We start from the raw sequence: 20443 nt of genomic DNA on the forward strand, positions 1-20443 counted from the left end.
GTGGATGCATCTGTGGTCGGTCCAGTGTAGCCCGGTGGAGTGGCTGAAGGAGACGTGGTTGCTGGCGGTAAAGATGGGGTCGAGCGTGTGGCCAGCTAGGTGGGTGGGGGTGTTCACCAGTTGCTTGAGACCGAGGTTGGCGAGGTTGTCGAGCAGGGTGGTTGTGTTGTTGTCATTGTTTTTCTCCAGGTGGAAGTTCAGGTCCCCTAGGAGGATGTATTCTGGTGAGGCCAGGGAGTGGGCTTATGAAGTCGGCGATGGTTTCGCTGAATTGTGTGCGCGGGCCTGGGGGTCTGTAGATAAGTGTTCCTCTAAGGGTGGTCTTGGGGTCGGTGTGAATCTGGAAGTGTAGGTGTTCGTCGGCAGAGAGCGTGTCTTCGTTGTTGGTCGTGATGTTGACGGTGTTCCTGTAGATGATGGCGATTCCTCCTCCGGTTTGGTTGACGCGGTCCTTATGGGTGATCTTGTAGCCGTCCGGGATGGCTATGGCGATGTCTGGTGCCGAGGAGGCGTTCATCCAGGTTTCCGTGAGGAAGGTGACGTCTGGAGCTGTTGTGTCGAGGAGGTCCCAGAGTTTGACTGCGTGCTTGTGGACGGAGCGGGTGTTGAGGAGGATGCACTTGAGGTGGTTGTTGTCGCTGTTAGGTCCGGGGGGAGGTCTGCAGGTTCGAAGGCAGGTAAATTTGCAGGCTTGACAGGTGAAGGGTCCCTGGGTTCCCTTCGGGGTTGCTCTGTAGCAGGCGGGTTGGCGTCCGGTGTTGAGTGCATTGAGGGCGGAGGAGTCGTATCTCAGTTGGGTTCCCTGGCTCCGGGGGGGGGCCAGGGGTTTTGGCGCTGGGCGCGGTCCAGGCGCGGACGGGCACAGACGGGCTTGAATTTGGCATGCCCGCTGCACGCGACTGCAGTGTGGCCTCCATATGAGGGGTTGTGGGAGGGAGGGGCAGCTGGGAGGCGGGAGTGGGGCAGCAAATGGGAATGACGGGGGGCGGGGCTGCAGGGACGCAGCGGCGGGGAGAAGACACAGGGGGGACAGGGGGAGCGGGGGACTGGACACGGGGGTGAGAAACGGGGCACGAGGGGGTACAGAAGGCAAAAGGGGGGTGCAGGAACAATCAGGGAATCACAAAGCGGCAACAAAATACAGTGGCACAAGTCAAAACACAGCGGTCAGAATGGGGACAAAATACAGTGGCACAAGTCAAAAACACAGCTGGCAGCAGGGGGACTCACGCGGCAGCGGCAGAGGCAACAGTGGGGGCAGCGTCACCGGAGGACCGTGTGGCGGCTGGGGGGCGACCTACCTGAGGACAGGGTCAAAGGTCGCTCCTATCCTTTGGGGCCTGGCAGATGGCATCTCAAGGAAAAAGAAAGCTGCTGCCCCTCAACTCTCCTGATTTAGAAGATAGAGACTCCTTCAATTAATCTCCGGCAAGGTTTGGTATTTATATGAGGAAAATAAACAGTAAAACCTGGCGCTGCACACCAGAACTAACAGGCCCTGAAACAGACAAAGAAAACAGCGTGCACAAGGACCTGTGACAGTGACATCCATACTTTAGGAAAGCACTGCTTGCAACAGGACAGTGAAAAAAGACAACTGCCAAAAGCCTACACTATAACATCTTCCTCTCTTTAAATTGGGTGTCGTCTTGTAAGCGCATGTGAATCATCACTTAATGTAGACTTTGCTCCCTGCACCCAAAAGACGGGCCAGTTAGTCTGAAACACTTTTGCAGATATGTGCCCTCTACAGTTATGCATCTCGGCCTCGGCTGCACAGAGAGGGTTATTATTGGGGCACAAAGAGACTGATGCTCCATGTCAACCACACTATTCTAGTATAGCAGACTGTTATTTCCTAGCCGAGAAGATCCTCTGCACACTACGTGCTCACTCCCTGCCTGTCAATTGTCAAGGTACGTAATTGTGCCTAACATGAGGCTTTACCAAAATGAATCATTGCCATTAAGTAAATAGTAACTGAGAAATTTCTACACATACGACTGGCGGCCTGACAGATCATGACACCTTAAATCATGACGGGCAAATTTAGTTTATACGATTGTCGATTAGGAAACGGAGTGGTGTCAGATGCACCTATGCTGTGTGCTGTGCTGAGAGGGCGGCCGTGTGCAAACAGCAAACAATAGTTAACATATCCGGATCCAAATTATACCACAGAAGCTTTCACACCCATTAAGTGCGGCACGGACAGTAAGCGCGCTTAGGCAAACTTACTTAATTTTGCAGCCGGGGGAGGGCTTCCAGCGTAGTGCCAATATCGGCCCGCACACCAACCCCCCAATAAACATGTTGCACATCAATAAATAAACAGACAAGACAACTTGTTGTTGGGAAAAAGTAGCTGCAGGTTTATTAGCATAACTTATGCCAAAACATGATGGGTTATCTTACAGATGATCCAAAGGCAAGCCGCCCCTCGCAGCTTGCCACCTGATAGTCCAAGTAGCCCGCGGCCTTGGCCAGACGGTGCTTAGCGGTTGTGGTGAGAGGATAGCCCCTCCCATGTCCGGTGAACCATTGGTCCACCCTCTTGCTCCCCCCCCTACGAGGGGCGGAGCGTTCAAGCAACCCCCGGTTGTCCAGGTAACCAACTGCCCATTGGATAACGGGGCGCCGTCGCACACCAGGGTCCACCGCACAGATCTCCCGGGGATATTGGGCCTCAGCACCCTTTGTGCTTCTGCATAGGGTACTCCTGAGTACCTTTCGCCTCTGGATCATCCTGTAACTCCTCCTGCAACACAAATAACAAATATTACAAGCATAGTACCCCCCCCCCCCACCCCCGAGATGTAAGGTAAGCGGCAGGGAGGGCAACATCGAGGGAAGCAGGACGACAAAGAGGCCGCCCAGAGGGAGGGGGAAGCCTAAATACCCCGACCCCCCCTACCGGAAGTGACGTGCCTGCAGCTGCTGCCAGCAGCTGGAACCCAAAAGGCTGGTGCGCTTGCCATCTTGTGGCACTACGGTGTCCGCCCTCTTATGAGGGTCCCCTGCGGCGACGAGTCGGTCGCCCTGCATAGTGCCAATATCGGCACGCACACCAACCCCCCAATAAACATGTTGCACATCAATAAATAAACAGACAAGACAACTTGTTGTTGGGAAAAACTAGCTGCAGGTTTATTAGCATAACTTATGCCAAAACATGGTGGGTTATCTTACAGATGATCCAAAGGCAAGCCGCCCCTCGCAGCTTGCCACCTGATAGGCCAAGTAGCCCGCGGCCTTGGCCAGACGGTGCTTAGCGGTTGTGGTGAGAGGATAGCCCCTCCCATGTCCGGTGAACCATTGGTCCACCCTCTTGCTCCCCCCCCCCTACGAGGGGCGGAGCGTTCAAGCGACCCCCGGTTGTCCAGGTAACCAACCGCCCGTAGGATAACTGGGCGCCGTCGCACACCAGGGTCCACCGCACAGATCTCCCGGGGATATAGGGCCTCAGCACCCTTTGTGCTTCTGCATAGGGTACTCCTGAGTAACTTTTGCCTCTGGATCATCCTGTAACTCCTCCTGCAACACAAATAACAAATATTACAAGCATAGTACCCCCCCCCCCCGAGATGTAGGGTAAGCGGCAGGGAGGGCAACATCGAGGGAAGCAGGACGACAAAGAGGCCGCCCAGAGGGAGGGGGAAGCCTAAATACCCCGACCCCCCCTACCGGAAGTGACGTGCCTGCAGCTGCTGCCAGCCGCTGGAACCCAAAAGGCTGGTGCGCTTGCCATCTTGTGGCACTACGGTGTCCGCCCTCTTATGAGGGTCCCCTGCGGTGACGAGTCGGTCGCCCTGCATAGTGCCAATATTGGCACGCACACCAACCCCCCAATAAACATGTTGCACATCAATAAATAAACAGACAAGACAACTTGTTGTTGGGAAAAACTAGCTGCAGGTTTATTAGCATAACTTATGCCAAAACATGGTGGGTTATCTTACAGATGATCCAAAGGCAAGCCGCCCCTCGCAGCTTGCCACCTGATAGGCCAAGTAGCCCGCGGCCTTGGCCAGACGGTGCTTAGCGGTTGTGGTGAGAGGATAGCGCCTCCCATGTCCGGTGAACCATTGGTCCACCCTCTTGCTCACACCCCCCCTACGAAGGACGGAGCGTTCAAGCGACCCCCGGTTGTCCAGGTAACCAACCGCTCATAGGATAACGGGGCACCATCGCACCCCAGGGTCCACCGCACAGATCTCCTGGGGATATTGGGCCTCAGTGGATTTGGCGTGAAGTTCACCATGTCTAATGAAGCCAAAGCCCATCAGCTCCGCGAATTTTAACCATTGCGCAGTTCACTTTCCTTCGCGCCACTTCTATCGCTTGCCCAGAGCGAGCCCCTAGCCAAACCCGGCGTGGTGTGATCTCAGACCACCACAGCTCGCAAGGTCCTAATAAATTGCTGATCTTGGAAATGTTCACTTTCATGTCCCTCAGAAGGAACCTTTTACCTAGGATAGGCAAGTCATTCCCTCCCAGGTGCAGGATAAGCACGTCTGCGGGGTGGGCGTTCCCTTGTAATTCTTGTTTTAGTAAGCCCAGCACCCCGTTCCAATGCAAGCCAGTGATTCCGCGCCAAACAAAATGAGTTTTGCTAAACCCATGATTCCACTTCCTGCTTTCAGCCCACAGAGCCAACTCGGAAATCCCCTCGTGGCCCAGCACCCAGACCGTAGTTCCTGGTAAATAAAGAGAAGTGTAGTATGAAACTATTTTATTAAAACATGCAATAAAACACACTGGCAAGAAAACCACACTGCAAAACATACACAGCAAAACACAGTTTGTGGGACAGGGCAAAGAGTGCCCGAAATCACAGGTTACTGCCTATAGTCCCAGAACAAAACTTTCACAAATTATTCTGCAATCTCTGAGAACTACTTGCAGTTATCTGGTCTGATGTACCTCTTGTAACAGTCTGAGGTCCATCTCCCTAATTGTTTAATGCCCTCTACTTGTACCCCTTCAGAGGATGCAGTTGTAGCTGCACCTATGCGGAAAGAGTGAGTGCTGAACCGTTTGCCTTGAGTAGAGACCCCTGCCGAAGACAAACATGCATGCATGACATGTTCCACTTGATATTTAGTGAGCGGCGTGCCATCTGAATGCAAGAGGAGATAACCCTCACTATATGGGCGGATGGCAAGGTAAGCCGCCAGGAGGCTCACTGGGCAAAATTTGGGCGAGCCTAGGCTTTGTAACCAAAACTCTATCCCCCTTCCCTGCTGATCAGTTTTGGATTGACGCAGGGTGATCTTTAGAGCATCACCTATAACCAACACATCCTGCAGAAACATAGCTACACCTGACATGTCATTCTTATATTTGGCCACCAGCTCGGAGATCTAAGTACAAGAAAGCTAAACTGAAAGTAGATGCGAACAAGGCCGTCTCGTACACAGAGGAGGTAACCTGAGGCAAACACAAGATCATTCTTTGGAGTGTTATGAAATCAATGGGCGATCTGTTGTTGGGCACTTTGGGTTCACCTCTAGCCCACCCCATTAAAGCTGCTCTGATGACAAAGGTCCTGGTAGGGTCAGCCTGTCCCTTCAACTTGGCATTGTGGCTAATGGCTGCTAGGTGGCCTGATATCCAAGAATAAATAAAATAAACAGACATCTTTGGCCCACAGGATGAAGGCCTGAACTTTCAACTCTGCGGCTGCCCCAGAGTCCTCCCACGACCCCACAATGGCACAAAATTTTTTCACACATGCTTTGTATCTTTTGTTAGTGTTCGGCGCCAACGACATCTCCCCCAGGGACCTCATTCTGTTCACCACTTCAAAAGGTACCAGAGGTGTGCTGGGAAGGGGGTGGCTTCCTCTCTCGCTCTTGGCCAAGCCTCTCGGAACCGTTGCCACTGAAAACACGAGAGAGCGTCAGCTGCGATGTTCTTGGTACCCTGAATGTGTCGCGCCCTGCATTCGACATTGTTGTAAAGGCAAGTTCGCACCAGTTCGCGCAGCAGACATAGAACCAGGGGGCAATTAGCAGAGTGAGAGTTGATGGCCTGTAATACTGCTAAGTTGTCTGACCACAGCAGGACCCTTTTGGCTGACAGGATAGCAGGCCATAAGTGGAAGGCCACTACGATGGGGAAGAGCTCGAGAACAGTGATCTTTGTTGTCACCTTTTTCTTTATCCAAGCGTTGGGCCATTTCTCAGCGCACCATTCCCTGTCTAAGATGGTGCCAAAACCGTGCCTACCTGAAGAATCTGTGTAGAGGGCATGGTCAGGGCTGCCCGCCCAAGGAGCCCTCTAAATCACTGCCCCATTGAAGTTGCGCAGAAACTCTGACCACATGGCTAGGTTGTGTTGAATCCCCTTGCTCAGCTTCACCGTGTGGTGTTTTTTGGATAGATTCGCAGTAGCCCTAGCGAGTCTCCTGGCAAAGACCCTACCTGCTGGGATGATTCTGGCCGCAAATTTGAGGAGACCTAAGATGCCCTGGATGCACCCCAGGGAAACCTTGTCCAGCCCTACCAGCGCCTGAATCTTGTTAGTCAGGTCGCGCACCTTATCCGCTGGTAATCTGGACTCCCCTGCAATCGTGTCGATCTCTATTCCCAGGAAAGTCAAAATTTGCGCTGGCCCCACTGTCTTACCAGGAGCAAGGGGTACCCCCAGGTGGTCTGTGAGAAGAACAAAGTCTGCCAGGGCCTGAGAGCAAAGCTGTGTCCCGTCACTCCCGATGAACAAAAAGTCATCCAAGTAATGAGTTACCCCTTCTACACCGTATGTGTCTTGGAGTGCCCATTGCAGGAAACAACTGAAAGCTTCGAAGTACGCACAGGACACAGCGCAACCCATGGGCATGCATTTATCATAGTAGAGCTTGCCGTCTAGCTTGAAACCTAGCAGATGATAGCTGCTCTCAATGTCTGCTTTGGCTAACCAGGCCCCTCTGCCCGCCCTCCTGACCAGATCCAATGCTACGTCCAGCGTGGAATATGACACCGAGCATGCTCCCTCCTCTAGCCCATCATTGACCGAAGTCCCTTTAGGGTAGAAAAGGTCATGGATGAGTCTAAAGGCTCCTGGTTTCTTTTTGGGAACGACCCCCAGGGGAGATACAACAAAATTCTCAAGAGGTGGGTGCAGGAAAGGACCACCTATTCTGCGCAAGGTTCTCTCTTTTTCCACCTTCGCCCTAACCACTTCTGGATGATCCTTAGATTGTCAGCATCCTTGCTCCCAAGAGCACCTGTAAAAGGGATCTTAAAACCTTCGTGGAAACCGAACAACAGCAAGCGGCTGTCTGCCTCTAAAGGATAGCGCCTGAGCAATGGAGTGATGTTGTCAAGGATCACGGGGGACCCTCCTAGTGGCGCTTGCCGGTGCAAAATTGGTGGAGGAGAGGGTGAAACTGGAGAAAGAGAGCGCCCATAATACTCGCTTAACTGCAACGGGGGAGGGTCAGAAAGCCTGTAATGAGTAGCCAGAAAAGGAGACATGCTGCCTGTCACTAAATTACTGTCCCCCTTTACTTGCTGGCAGGGAGCTCTGCTTGGAGTGGCAAGAAGATGATGTTGCGGGGTGGGGTCCCCCACAAGTGTTACAGGCATGTACGAATTGCATGTCTTACCCCAGGAGCAAGACCCATTGTTGAAGAGACGGCAAGTGCCCGGGGGGGAATCGCTTGAAGCCACTTCTGGAGCCACCCCCTCTGCGGCCTCCACGAAAGGCGTGTTTACCCTTACCCCAAAACTGGGAGGACCCCCCTGTAGGAGACTGCCCACCGGGAAGACTACCTGTTGCTCCAGTCGAGAGCTGACCCCGTGCTCCCATGTGCTTCATCCAGAGCTGCACCTCCTTTTGATCCCAGTTCATTTCTGGGCATTGAGACATTTTCCTCCTGAATTCCAAATCATAATTGATCCATCCATTACCACCCCATTTCAAGGCCTCATTGTGAATAATCCTAGAATATTGTACCAGGCCTGGGCCCTGTTCAGGGAATCTTTCCATGGTGACTGACGCTAAAATTGAGAAGGCTTCTAACCAATTAGAAATATTCTTTTCAGGCCATGGCTGATACTTTACCTTTTTGTCATTTTCCTTTGCCCCAAACTTTCTAGCATCCATGCCTTCCTGACCCAACATAAGGAGGGTGAAGATATCTATAAACTCCCTTTTCCAAATACCTTCTTTGGCTGCTTGTGGTACCTGCCAAGCCAAGGAGCACCGCCCAGAGAGGAGCGGTGCAGTAGAGATCACAGGAGCAGGGGAAAGTAAGGGCACGGCCAAAGGGCTGGCAGCAGGATGCACGCCTGCGGAAACGTTTGAAGAGGCCGAGGGCGTGCTGGGAACCAAGGACGTGACTGGGGGAGGAGCGGCGGGGGGGGCTCCCCAAAGGCGCCGCACTCTGCGCCCCAGTCGCATTAGCCACTGTGGTGATCGCGGCCTGCACTGTATCCCCTTGCTTAGAAGTTTGCACAGATGACCACACAGTGGAAGCTGCCGGAGCAGGATTTACGCTAACAATGCTACTTCCCCCACCTTGAGGCGAGATAGCGGCATTAAACCCCCCTTGGAAACGCCCCATAAAATTGTTCAAAGTGTCCATCATTTTAGCCAGATCGTCTCTTGTTGCGAAATTACCTTGGGCAGCCTGGATGTCCTTAGAGGGGACCGGGGGCGGCGGCGTGGCACTTGCCCCCTGTGACGGGACCTCCCGGGGGTCACGACCGTTTTGCTTTGTGTCTGCGGCAGAGATTCCAGGGGGAAATCCCTAACAGTGAGCTTTCTGATCCGTTTGGGCCTGGAGGGAGCGGCATCGGCACTATTCTGGGTATCCGACGATGGAGAATCACCCGGGAAACCAGAATCATCTGACTCTGGCGTGTGCAACAAACTCTGTGCCCAAGCAATGCCTTTAAGATTTGCCATCTCCAAAAAGTCTGCCCACTGAGCGTCTTGGGAGGTGCCCGGCAACGAGTCCTCCACCTGGGAATTTTCTTGAAGGGGGGGGGGACTTTGGCTGTCCATTCTCACTTCTGTTCGCCCTCACGGGATCTGGGGATAAAAAATTGGATCAGCCACAGCACACAAATGGAGAAAAGTACCCTGTCCGTCTTGTGTTAACAACTGGTGCGTGTCCCAGACCCCTCCATACTTACATTACAATGGTACGACAAGGCGGAAACGAAAAATGCAATCGATTTGGAGTAAACTCAGCGAGGGAGAGCGACATGGGGCTATGGAGGGAAATAGGAACGTTAGTTGGTGGACATGTAGGTGACAATCTTTCTGACAACACTCTGTCGTGTTCCCTCTCCCTTTCTGTGTGTATGCGCCCCCCTCCGTGTCCACACCAAGGACTGGTCCTTAGCCATATACCTGTATCTGGCCCACCCATTGCCCCCTGGACCGCTTCCTCGTCCTTTGCGCTGATTACTTTTCTTTGTATCCTGAAAGATAAAAGACATTGTCACAACGTTCCTTCCATTCCTTAAAATGAGCTCTTTAATCTGTATTGCTCCTTCAGCTTCCGGCGTCATGCCACCATATTCCAGCTTCCTCTCAGCCAGTCCTCGCCAGCCGTACACGTACATTCCTGAAAGTACACGCATGTTAGTACCACCTTATATATAACATATGTCAGCCCTGGTTGCCCTTCTTAGTTACTCCCTAAGCGCCACAGGGGGGGGGGGGCGATAACAGGAGTGAACTTTCAGTAGCAACCCAAAAACCACCAAAAGAAGGCCGCACCTGCTAGTAAATAGCCTCCCCACTTGGTAAAGCGGAACCACCAGGCTAGCGCAGAAAACCCCTGTTTTGGGTCAAGATCGCACTTTCCAATGCGAGGCCTACTGCATTGTAATGGCTTGTTGCTAAAACTGCTGGCGTTTACACAACTGGCAGCTTCCTGCGCTTACCCCTGTTATATACGTGTATATAAAAGGATGCAGCAGCGCAGAGGCTCGAACCCTGTAACATGCTCCAACGTCGGCAGCAATGAGTGTAGAGCCGCCTCCTCGCACCGAGTGGAAATCAACTCCCGCCCACAAAAGAGGAGTCTGTGGCGTGGTTCTAAAATTAATGCGGGAGAACACGGCGTGCGTGCCGCTACGCCACATAAATTGCCCAATGCACACGAGGAGACCAGGGACGTTCCGCCAATGATGGCTAGTGAGCGCGGGCATACCACCGCTGCATGATATGCAAGACAGATCGCAGTGGCCCGTGGCCAGAAGGCAAAACAAAGAACCTGTACGTCAAAACGCGCCCAAAATAAGGTCTGAAAAGTCCCCGAGAGGAAACCGTCCCTCTCCAGTCCCGGTGTAGACCACAGTGCGTGGCCCACTGATGGTGAGCGCACACAAAAAGTGCTGAAAATTTTTACGTTAAGAGGACCAATAACTAACGCAATCTGGCAAGACGTTCCCCTAACTGAGTAAAGGAGAAGGTGGTGAATCCCCCATACAGTCGGCTCCAAGCCGGGGCTCTCCTGAAAAAAATGCACTGAGCCATACACACATGCGCGGAGCCTAATAATCCGAGCCCCTAAAATGGCCGCCCCCGCCGCCATTCACCACCTGGGCCGGACCATGAAACAAGATGCCCCTGAAAATGGCCGCACGGGGCCCCATAAACAATCAGCGCTGTATGATGGTGCCCCTAAAAACGGCCGCCCTTGCACACCATTACCCACTTGCGACAAAGGAAACACAACAACCACAGTCAAGCCCCATCCCCCCGCTCGGTCACCGGCCGAAAAGTAATGGGTCAGCGCTGGGCAACACCGAGGTCGTGCTCTCCCCTAGGGCCTGGACTCACCCGACTGGAGTGCAGGACACCTGGCCCCGAACGTAAGCGCCAGGAACGCAAGACAAGGAACAGCTTGCTTCTCTGCCTGGCCCAAGCGCTAGTGCAACGATGCCAAGACCGACGTAAAAGCCGAGAACGCTTGCAGCAGAGGAGGGGGGGGACGGGGGGAGGTGGGGCCCGTACCGACCGCCTAAAGTTGCCGAGAAAGCCCCCTATCTCCCTAGCACTGCCGAGAGATGCCGCACGCCACATCCTCTCTACCGTGTGGCAAACCTACTGAACCCCTGCCTCCCCTTACTAATGGAACCAGTGAAAAACAAGCACCTTGGCAGAGAAAGGCAGTCTCCGGAAAACATGCTCCGCTAAGCCAAGCGTGGGGGGGGCACCCAGCGCCGTGCCTAGCCCCAGCAGTAACTCATAAAAATACAGACAGAACATCGATGCAAGCCCCCTGCAGAAAGGAATACCGTCCCTGATCAATACCCCCGCCCTACTAGATATACGGAAGGGATAAAAAAAAAAACGCGTTGCAACCAGCCACATAACACCCAGAACACATACAAAAGCATCACAGAATTCATATAAGCAAGCACCCAGATAAAAGAAAAACAGTCCCCGCATCAAAACATACCCCGCTAAATACCCCTCCCAGTGCCCAGCCCCTAAAACACCCAAACAGACAAAAGACCACAATAAATATGAGTACATGCCCCAGCTTCAGTGGCCCGCAACTATGCAGGCCACCCGACCCAGCTCCTCTCCCATAATGGGGAAAGCAGGTACGAAGGGGGAAAAAACTCACCTCTGTTTACTACGATCCTGGGCACATCCAACATCGAGGGAAGCAGGACAACAAAGAGGCCGCCCAGAGGGAGGGGGAAGCCTAAATACCCCAACCCCCCCCTACCGGAAGTGACGTGCCTGCAGCTGCTGCCAGCCGCTGGAACCCAAAAGGCTGGTGCGCTTGCCATCTTGTGGCACTACGGTGTCTGCCCTCTTATGAGGGTCCCCTGCGGCGACGAATCGGTCGGCCTGCAAAAGCAGCTGCGTACTCGGGCCAGTAGGCGGTCTGGGTCACATCTGTGCCAGTGAGGCTCGCTCAGCTAGCTGCCCTCTGGGCACTAGAGATACGAACGATGGACCACCAATCTGCTGGTGGCCGCAGTGATCCACATGGTTCATCCTACGTCCGCCCGCGATGAGGCATGACACCCTGCCTGGGCCGGTTATGTAGACATTGTCGGGAGCTGAGCTCCTGAATGCAGGAAGCATTGCAGCAAAATGAAACCAATTTCAGATATTGCGCCGCACCACGCATGCTTCAATTTTAGTGTTACACTGTTGCACTTGAGCTAGGCCAGCCCCCAATCGTGCCGAGCAGCGCACACAGTACGTTTCCTGCCACGCTCCATTTTTACCAAATTAATTTTACCACTAATCAACCAGCACCCTCCACAGCCACTTGACACCTGAGCTGAGGTGTAGGCGTCACACTAACGCATTTCAGTGCGGAGATGCGGACCACCACACTGAAATGCGTTAGTGTGACGCCTGATGCGTGATACTTGACAGGGCTGGTTGGGTATTTAGTAAGTGGTAATGCCTGTCCAGTACTAGGGGCCTCATTTACAAAGAACTTGCGTAGGGCAGCGCGCCAATTCGAAAGGGCAGGAATGCACTGTATTTACAAGATACAGTGAATTCCTGTCCTTTCAGCCGAGCGCCAACACAGGTACCTCTTATCATGCTGTAAGGGTGTCTGTGTTGTTGGCATGATTGTTTTTGTGCAAGAAGGGGCACCTTCCTGCACAAAACAATCACAAGAAACGTTTTTCTCATTCTGTTTGTGCTGCAGAATGCAGCACATGTGGAAAGAGGAACAAACGAAGAGAAATGTAAACATTTCTCTTCATTACGCCTGTTCAGGGGAGGCAAAGATTTTTGGCTCTGTCCCAGGATTGCGTGATGTTGTAAATCTGGGGCAGTGTCAAATTCGATGGGTTTTGAGTGGGAACACCTACAGCAACGCCCATGGAACCCCTCCTTGTCTTACTCCATAGCTATGAGACCATGCAAAGCCACGCAGGGTGGCTTTGCGTCACCACATAGATATGATGGAGAGGCCTGTGCCACCGGATCGTCACAAAAACTGATGCAGCGGTACACTCCGTTTGTAAATAAGAGTCTTTGGGGCAGATGTAGGTGGCCCAATACCGGTCGGTAATGGCCGAAATTACCGAATTTCGGCCGTTACTGACCGGTATTGGTCATTTGGGATGTAGGGGACAGAAAATCGTCCGAATCGGTAAAGTTACCGATTCGGTAAAGTTTCCGAATCGGTAAATTTACAGAATCAGTAATTTTACCGAATCGCAACGGTTTGCGATTCGGTAAATTTACCGAATCGGTAAAGTTACTGAATCGGTAAAATACCGAATCGGAAAATAAGAAGTGGTAAAAATTGTATATTGAGGCGTAGGTAAGCCCTTAAATACCGAATTTGCTTGAAATTCGGTATTTAAGAGTCGGTATTTACCATGGATTGAACTCAGGTGGTAACCAGGTGCAGCCTATAAAAAAGGACCTAAAATACAATTCTTTTTTCACGATGGCGGCATTCTATGTCATTGCGATAAGGCTACGGCTACGGGAGGAAGGAGAGAGGGAATGGCAGAGACAGGAGCAGGTCTACAGACAGAGGATCACCGTGTTCATGCTCACAGAGGCAGAGATACTCCAGAGGTACAGGTTGGACCCAGACACCATCTTGGACCGCGTCAGGGACCTCCAACCACTGTTGGAGCACACTATCCCAAGGGCACATGCTATTCCACCCCACGTGCAGGTGCTGTGCAGCCTACACCTGCTTGCGTCTGGGAGCTACCAGAGTGTGGTTGCTGTGGTATGTGGTGTGACCCAGAGCAGCCTGTCACGCTTTCTCCACAAATTCCTTGACGCCATGTTACAGAGGATGGACCATTATATACTTTCCCTACAACCCATGCAGAACTGCTCCAAACAAAAACTGACTTTTATCTGATGGCGCATTTCCCCAATATCATTGGCTGCATTGATGGCACCCACATTCCAATTTGTCCCCCTGCTGGCACCGAATACATATATAGGAATAGAAAGTCCACCAACACCATCAATGTGCAGGTGATCTGCAATGCCAAGTGCGCCATCACTGACCTTGTGGCAAAATTTCCTGGGAGAACCCACGACTCCTTCATATTTCAAAACAGCGGTATCTATGCACGGCTGACAGCAGGTGAATTTGGTGAAGGATACCTCCTAGGTAAGACACAGTGTGCGACCCCATTAACACCTATTGCAGTAAGAAGTACAGGTATGCATGTGAGTAATGTATTCCCATTTCCTTTTAGGAGACAGTGCATATGCCCTCCGCTCCTTCATACTCACCCCCTACCTCAACCCCTCAACACCCAGCCAAAGGAGATATAACAGGGCCCACAAGAGCACAAGAAATATTGTGGAGCGTACCTTTGGTATTTGGAAGAGCAGGTTCAGGAGCCTGCACAAGAGTGGAGGTGCACGGCAGTATACCCCCATCACCTGCTGTAAAATCATTGCTGCCTGTGCTATGTTGCACAACTTTGCTGTGAAGAAGGGCACTGAGGTGGAGTTGTCAGACTTTGAGGATCATGATGACGAGATTGCTGTGCCTGAAACACAACCTGCTGGAGTGGCAACACCAAGTGCTGGCAGATACAGACGTGAGGAGATTACACGCAACTATTTCTGAGTAAGTAATGAGACACAGACAGGTTGTGTATGGGACCAACGTATTTTAATGGTGCCACAATGTTCAAGCACTTAAGTGCAATAGAATAAACATTATACACATGGGGACTGTCTGTCCCGGGTTACTTCACCCATGACCGGTATTTTCACTTGCGCCCGCTCTTCCCTGAGCCACTAGGACGTTGTTCGCTTTGTTCAGCGTGCCCTGCAGCCTCAGCTTGGCGCCTGGTACTCCTCCGTGTCTCCACAATAGCGCTTGCTATGCTGCTCCGGCTACTGGTGTCATCAGCCTCTGCCACGTCCAGGGCAGGATTCTGTGCTGTCTGCGAAATCAGCATTGCCTCTAGTGCACTTGTTATTCTGGCCATGCCCCTGGTGACCTCAGCTGTATTTTGGGTCAAAGCCTCCTGCATATTTACGCCCCTCCTGCATAGCAGGGATGTGGCGGTGGCCAAACTATTGATGGCCGCATTGTGGGCACGGCATGTGTGTGACAGACCATCAAGTTTGGAGCATAGCTGCGTAATTGAGTTGCTCATCTGCTGCATCCCTGCTGCTATGTCCGTATTTGTTTTTGCAACCTCTTTATTTGCCTCCACAATGTCTCTCATGCCCTTCCCCATGTCTCCTATTTGCACATTCAGGGTGCAGAGTTGGCGTTGGCAGACTTGGATGGATTTGCCCTGCATCCTTTGAATGCGCACCATGCGCCCCTCCAGCCCACGGAACACAGTGCCCTCACCACGTCCACCTGCACTGCTGGGTCTGCATTGGCTTCTGCGAGCAGTGACTGTCTCACCTGTGGACTGCAGTGCTGCTGAACTCACATCTACGGTGACTTGACCCTTCCCCTCACCCTCTGCTGCCTCCATTCATGGTAGTGAGGCCACGACACGCCTCCTGGCAGGTGGGGTTGCAGGAGTGGACTGGATCAGTGATGGTGAAGTTTCTGGTGGGAATACCAAGGGAGGGGATTGGGAAAGCTGTGGGGAGTGCAGCAACTCTGGGGTCTGTACAGTGTCATCTTCATGGGAGATGCCAGTCGTGTCACCTTCCTCCTGCGAGGCTTGCACTTGGCTTGGACCTGATTCCTCACTCTCCTCCCTCGCTGGTGCAGTCCCTTCTGTGTCAGTGGGTCCACTGCCTGTTTTGGCCCCTAGGTATAAATAAGCGTATGTCAACTGAGTGCTACTGTGTCACAGTCACTACAATAAATGCTTTACACATTTCACTTTCATTTATCTGCATTCATTTCACTAACTTGCTGATGTCTGCGCTGTTACACATGGTCTGACATTTGCTGACTACATTTACCATAATGCATTGCTCCTGGATAGTGATAGCAGTACTGGACTAGGGTTTGCTTGTCCACAAAGGGTAAAGGGAAGCAGGTTGGTATGGGGTGTAATGCAGCGCATGCGTCTTACCTTTTTTTGTTGCAGCTCTGGCTGAGCTGTCCACATCTCCAAGTCCGCAGACGCTGTCTGCCTCGATGGTTGAGGCCACCAACTCCTCCAGGTCAGTCAGGGGGGGCGCTGTGTTCCTGCCTCCACCGGTTAGGCCTGCCTGCTTGTGGAGTTCAGCCATCTTTTTTTTGGTGAGGCTCCTGAGGTCATAGAATCTTTTTTTGAGATCCTCAGTATTCCTGATAGTGACTCCCACAGCATTCACTTTTCTAATATTGCCTGCCAGAGTTTTCTTTTGGCAGACTCGGGAACAGTGAGGGAGTGCCTGCCAAAAATGTTGTTGTGCACTCTCACTACCTCCTCCACAAGTACCTGCAGCTCCATGCTGCCGAACTTTATTTTCTTCTTTCTTTCTGCCTTCTGGCTTTCACTGCTGCTTGCCATTTTTCAGTTGGTAAAGTTTCAAAAAGAACTCTCCCTGCTGCTCTGTGACTCTGCTCAGCTCTGACGGCCTCTCCAGAACCTTCTAATTAGTTGCAGCTCCCTGGGTAGCCACTTCCTGGTAGGGAGGGGGAGGGTGGTAGCACCTGATTGGCAGTTTTCTTAAGTTTCACTTTTGCTTGCTTTCCGATTCGGAATTTACAGAATCGCTATTTACCGATTCGGTATTTACCGATTTGGTATTTCCCATTCATTCCTATGGGCCAAAAGGCCCTTAGGAATGAATGGGAAATACCGATTCGGTAAATACCGATTCGGTAAATACCGATTCGGTAAATTCCGAAAGTCCGATACCGATTTTTACCGAATCGGTAAAAAATACCGATTTTTTCCCTACATCTCATTTATCGATTCTTGAATACCGATTCGGTAAAATTCGGTATTTAAGAATCGGTAAATGACATTTATCTACATCTGGCCCTTTGTGTACAAGGGAATGACTGTTCTTTGTTGTCTTGTGTGTAAGAACGAGAGGTGTGTAGTAACATGCATGTCCTCCATTTTCTGTAAGCCTAAGCTGGTGTCTGGAAATTTGAGCAAATGATGAATGTAGCCCTGACCAAAGATATGTACATAACGCTGTAACTGAGAGACTAACATATAAATAAATAAAAATACTAGCTCCTGACTCTTTCCCCCAAAAAATACTTCAAGACCTAACACCATTTTTTATTATTCATGCTGCAGGCACTGGGAGGTTATTTTTTTCTGTATTCCACATTTGATGTCACTGCAGAAAAGGATTGACAAGGCGCCCATTGCCTCTTTTCTTGAAGCATTGTTCTAGCAGCCGTAGCTCTTCCTCGCTGCCAACAAGAACCCTTTGACCCCAGAGAGGACATGTTTCAGGGCCAGGTGCAGGGGTGAATTGAAGAGGAAGAATGTGTTCACTGGGCTTGAAGGTTTGGCGATACATCTGGTTTCAGTGAGATGTTGTACACAAAGCACAGACTGCCAATCTCTTCTGTATTGAGGAATACATCTTTCCATCCATTCCTGTCAACCCTATTGAGCATACGACTTCATTAAACCCATGCACATGGATGTAACAAACATTGAGATTAGTCAATTATCCTTTCCTTGAGTAGTTGGGCACATTTCTAAAAAAATGCAACTACTACCTGGCTGTAGAGACATAGGAGGGAGCTTTACTAATTTTTTGATAATGGTGTTATGAGATGGTGCTTTCAAATTGCCAGCATGCAGACACTTCTGATATTTATCCTGTCTTAGTTCTATGGGAGCAGGAGACTGCAGAAAAAACTGCTCTGCTGCCAACTTTGAAAAAAATTTAAATGAAATGTTTGTTGCAACAATTTGTGCCCACAGCTCTGCACCACTGCCATCTCTGTCCTTTTTAGCCCAAAAATGTTAAATGGACCCTAAACCATATCCTGGCTGTTCGTTGTCTTATTTGGCGCCTTTTCTTACAGTTCTCGCACACTTGAACATCACACATATAAAGTGGAAAAAGCTGCAAAGCATAGCTGTTGTGCTGGAAGTGAGACCTTTCAGTACAAATATCTCTGCTTCTGAGAACGCAGACACCCTTACACTATGGCACAAGGGTGAGTGCATTTGTGTATGGCTGCCAAAAGTGTGCCAGCACAGGGAGAGAGAAATGCACCATATCTCAGTAGATTTAGCACAATATTGATCTCTTTGATTTGTCTATTTCAGCGGCGCAGCAACTCTGGTACAGCGCTGTCTAGCATCAAAGAATTGTAAAACTGAACCTACGTTCGCCTCCAGTTAAGATCCAATTTCTCAATGAACCATCAAAGACCTGCTTTCAACAATTTAGCCACCAGATGTCAGTACTGGCCCTAATTTCAACTAATAATTTACAACAAGGGGTGGTGAGGGACAGAGTCTCTGAATTAAGCAGAATACTCTCACCCAGTCAAGAGATCAGGGCTAGATCCAACACCGTTTTTTAGCTCATTGCACCATCCCAGTTTCAGAACCTGGCTGTATGCAAATTAGTCTGTTCCTGTCCCAGTGCATGATGGGAACAGGGCAAACCTAACTACAAAAGCCAATTCTTACACTGGGAAGGAAACAAGCTTCCGGGGACCGGTTTCTGGCATTACAGCCGTCTTCGGCCCGGCTTGCTTGAATCCTGATGGTGCAATGAGCAAGGGACTCATGTCTGAGTATACCCTTCCACGCTTAGGGTGGACAAAATTATTTACAACAAGGGGTGGTGAGGGACAGAGTCTCTGAATTAAGCAGAATACTCTCACCCAGTCAAGAGATCAGGGCTAGATCCAACACCGTTTTTTAGCTCATTGCACCATCCCAGTTTCAGAACCTGGCTGTATGCAAATTAGTCTGTTCCTGTCCCAGTGCATGATGGGAACAGGGCAAACCAAACTACAAAAGCCAATTCTTACACTGGGAAGGAAACAAGCTTCCGGGGACCGGTTTCTGGCATTACAGCCGTCTTCGGCCCGGCTTGCTTGAATCCTGATGGTGCAATGAGCAAGGGACTCATGTCTGAGTATACCCTTCCACGCTTAGGGTGGACAAAATTATTTACAACAAGGGGTGGTGAGGGACTAAAGCATTCTTGTTCTAATTCTGTCCCTGAGTAAAACAAACACCAGAAGTTACCTTCCTGCATCCTGCAATCGGAGTTACTCTTTTTCCTCCCAGGCAAGACAAATATTTCAACTTCACTGGGCCTAAGAAAAAAAAACTAAATTAGGTTGGTTAAATGTAAATATTTGCTAACTTATACAGTTGTTCATACAGTATTGAATGTATTTCTAAGTATTCTCAGGTTTCCCTGATACAGACACTGAAGCTCTTGATGAGCGAGTAATTTGCCCAGGGTCACAAGTGGAGTCCCAAGGGATGCTAGGATTAGAACCTAATGGTCTAGTCACTTAGCCCATAGGAACTGAATTGACTTAGGGTAACCTAAACATCATACTATAAGCAACAGATCTCTAGCAATTGGGGTCTTCAAATCATAATGGCCCTTGCAACAGAAAGTAGGGTTTTGGCACAGTCAGAAGTGGAGTGGCCTGTAAATAAGCATGTCATATCTATAGGTTATTGGAGGGTTATCTATAGGATATTGGAGGGTGGGAGTGGGGAACTGAGAACAGCCCTCTCTTTCAATCCATCCTTTCACACTCTCACCTTCTCTCCTCTCTCTCTTCTCCTCTCTGATCGCTTTCTCTCTACCTTCCCCAGTGGGACAGGACCTGCCGGCAGATGCAGATACGGGTCCCTACCGGGCTCTTAATTTTTGCCTTCAACCTGAGGGAGAAAGAAACGTTTTACTCAGGAGCAGCACCAGCTATCACCAGCCTTTGATGCATGTAATCCTGGAGAGACTGCTTTGTTATGCATGCTGCCACGAAGGAGCCAATCAGAAGACAGGATCACCTGCTAGTGATCTGAAAGTGCACACCGTGGGATCCGCTGCAGGACAGGAGCGGTGAAGGACAGCACAAGCTCTAAATGTAACAGGCCTGCAGTGATAAAGTTACTCCATGGCAGCTTCTGCCAAGTATTAGAAGCTTCTAGATATTTTTTCAAGCCCACAATGAATAAAAAATATTTTACGAAGAGTTTTATTTAACATTTCTATTGGAGTGGTATAGTTTTTTCACGGTATCATAATTGCAGAATTTAAACATTTTCACAATTATTTACCACAAAGTCATTTTTGTTCCTCATTCATCTTAGCAGCTAAAAACCATTGGTAAAGCCAATCGTCTGTGCTTGTTTTAAGTGCATGCCAGTTGTTGTATTATATATCTGGATGCAATAAGAGAAAGAGGCAGGAAAATACCCGTCGGGCGGCAGAGATTTTCATTGTAAATATTTAAGCCACGCCCTTTATTTCATAGTTTATGCCCCTTTGAGAGACTCCCAGTTTTTTCAACCCACTTAAAGCCCTGGGCTTCCCTCTCTTTTCTCTCTCCCTTTAAACCTCCCTGTGTCTGCTGTTGCTAACCTGG

Source organism: Lissotriton helveticus, chromosome 5_1, assembly GCF_964261635.1.
Source record: "Lissotriton helveticus chromosome 5_1, aLisHel1.1, whole genome shotgun sequence".
In the NCBI taxonomy this organism is placed as follows: domain Eukaryota; kingdom Metazoa; phylum Chordata; class Amphibia; order Caudata; family Salamandridae; genus Lissotriton; species Lissotriton helveticus.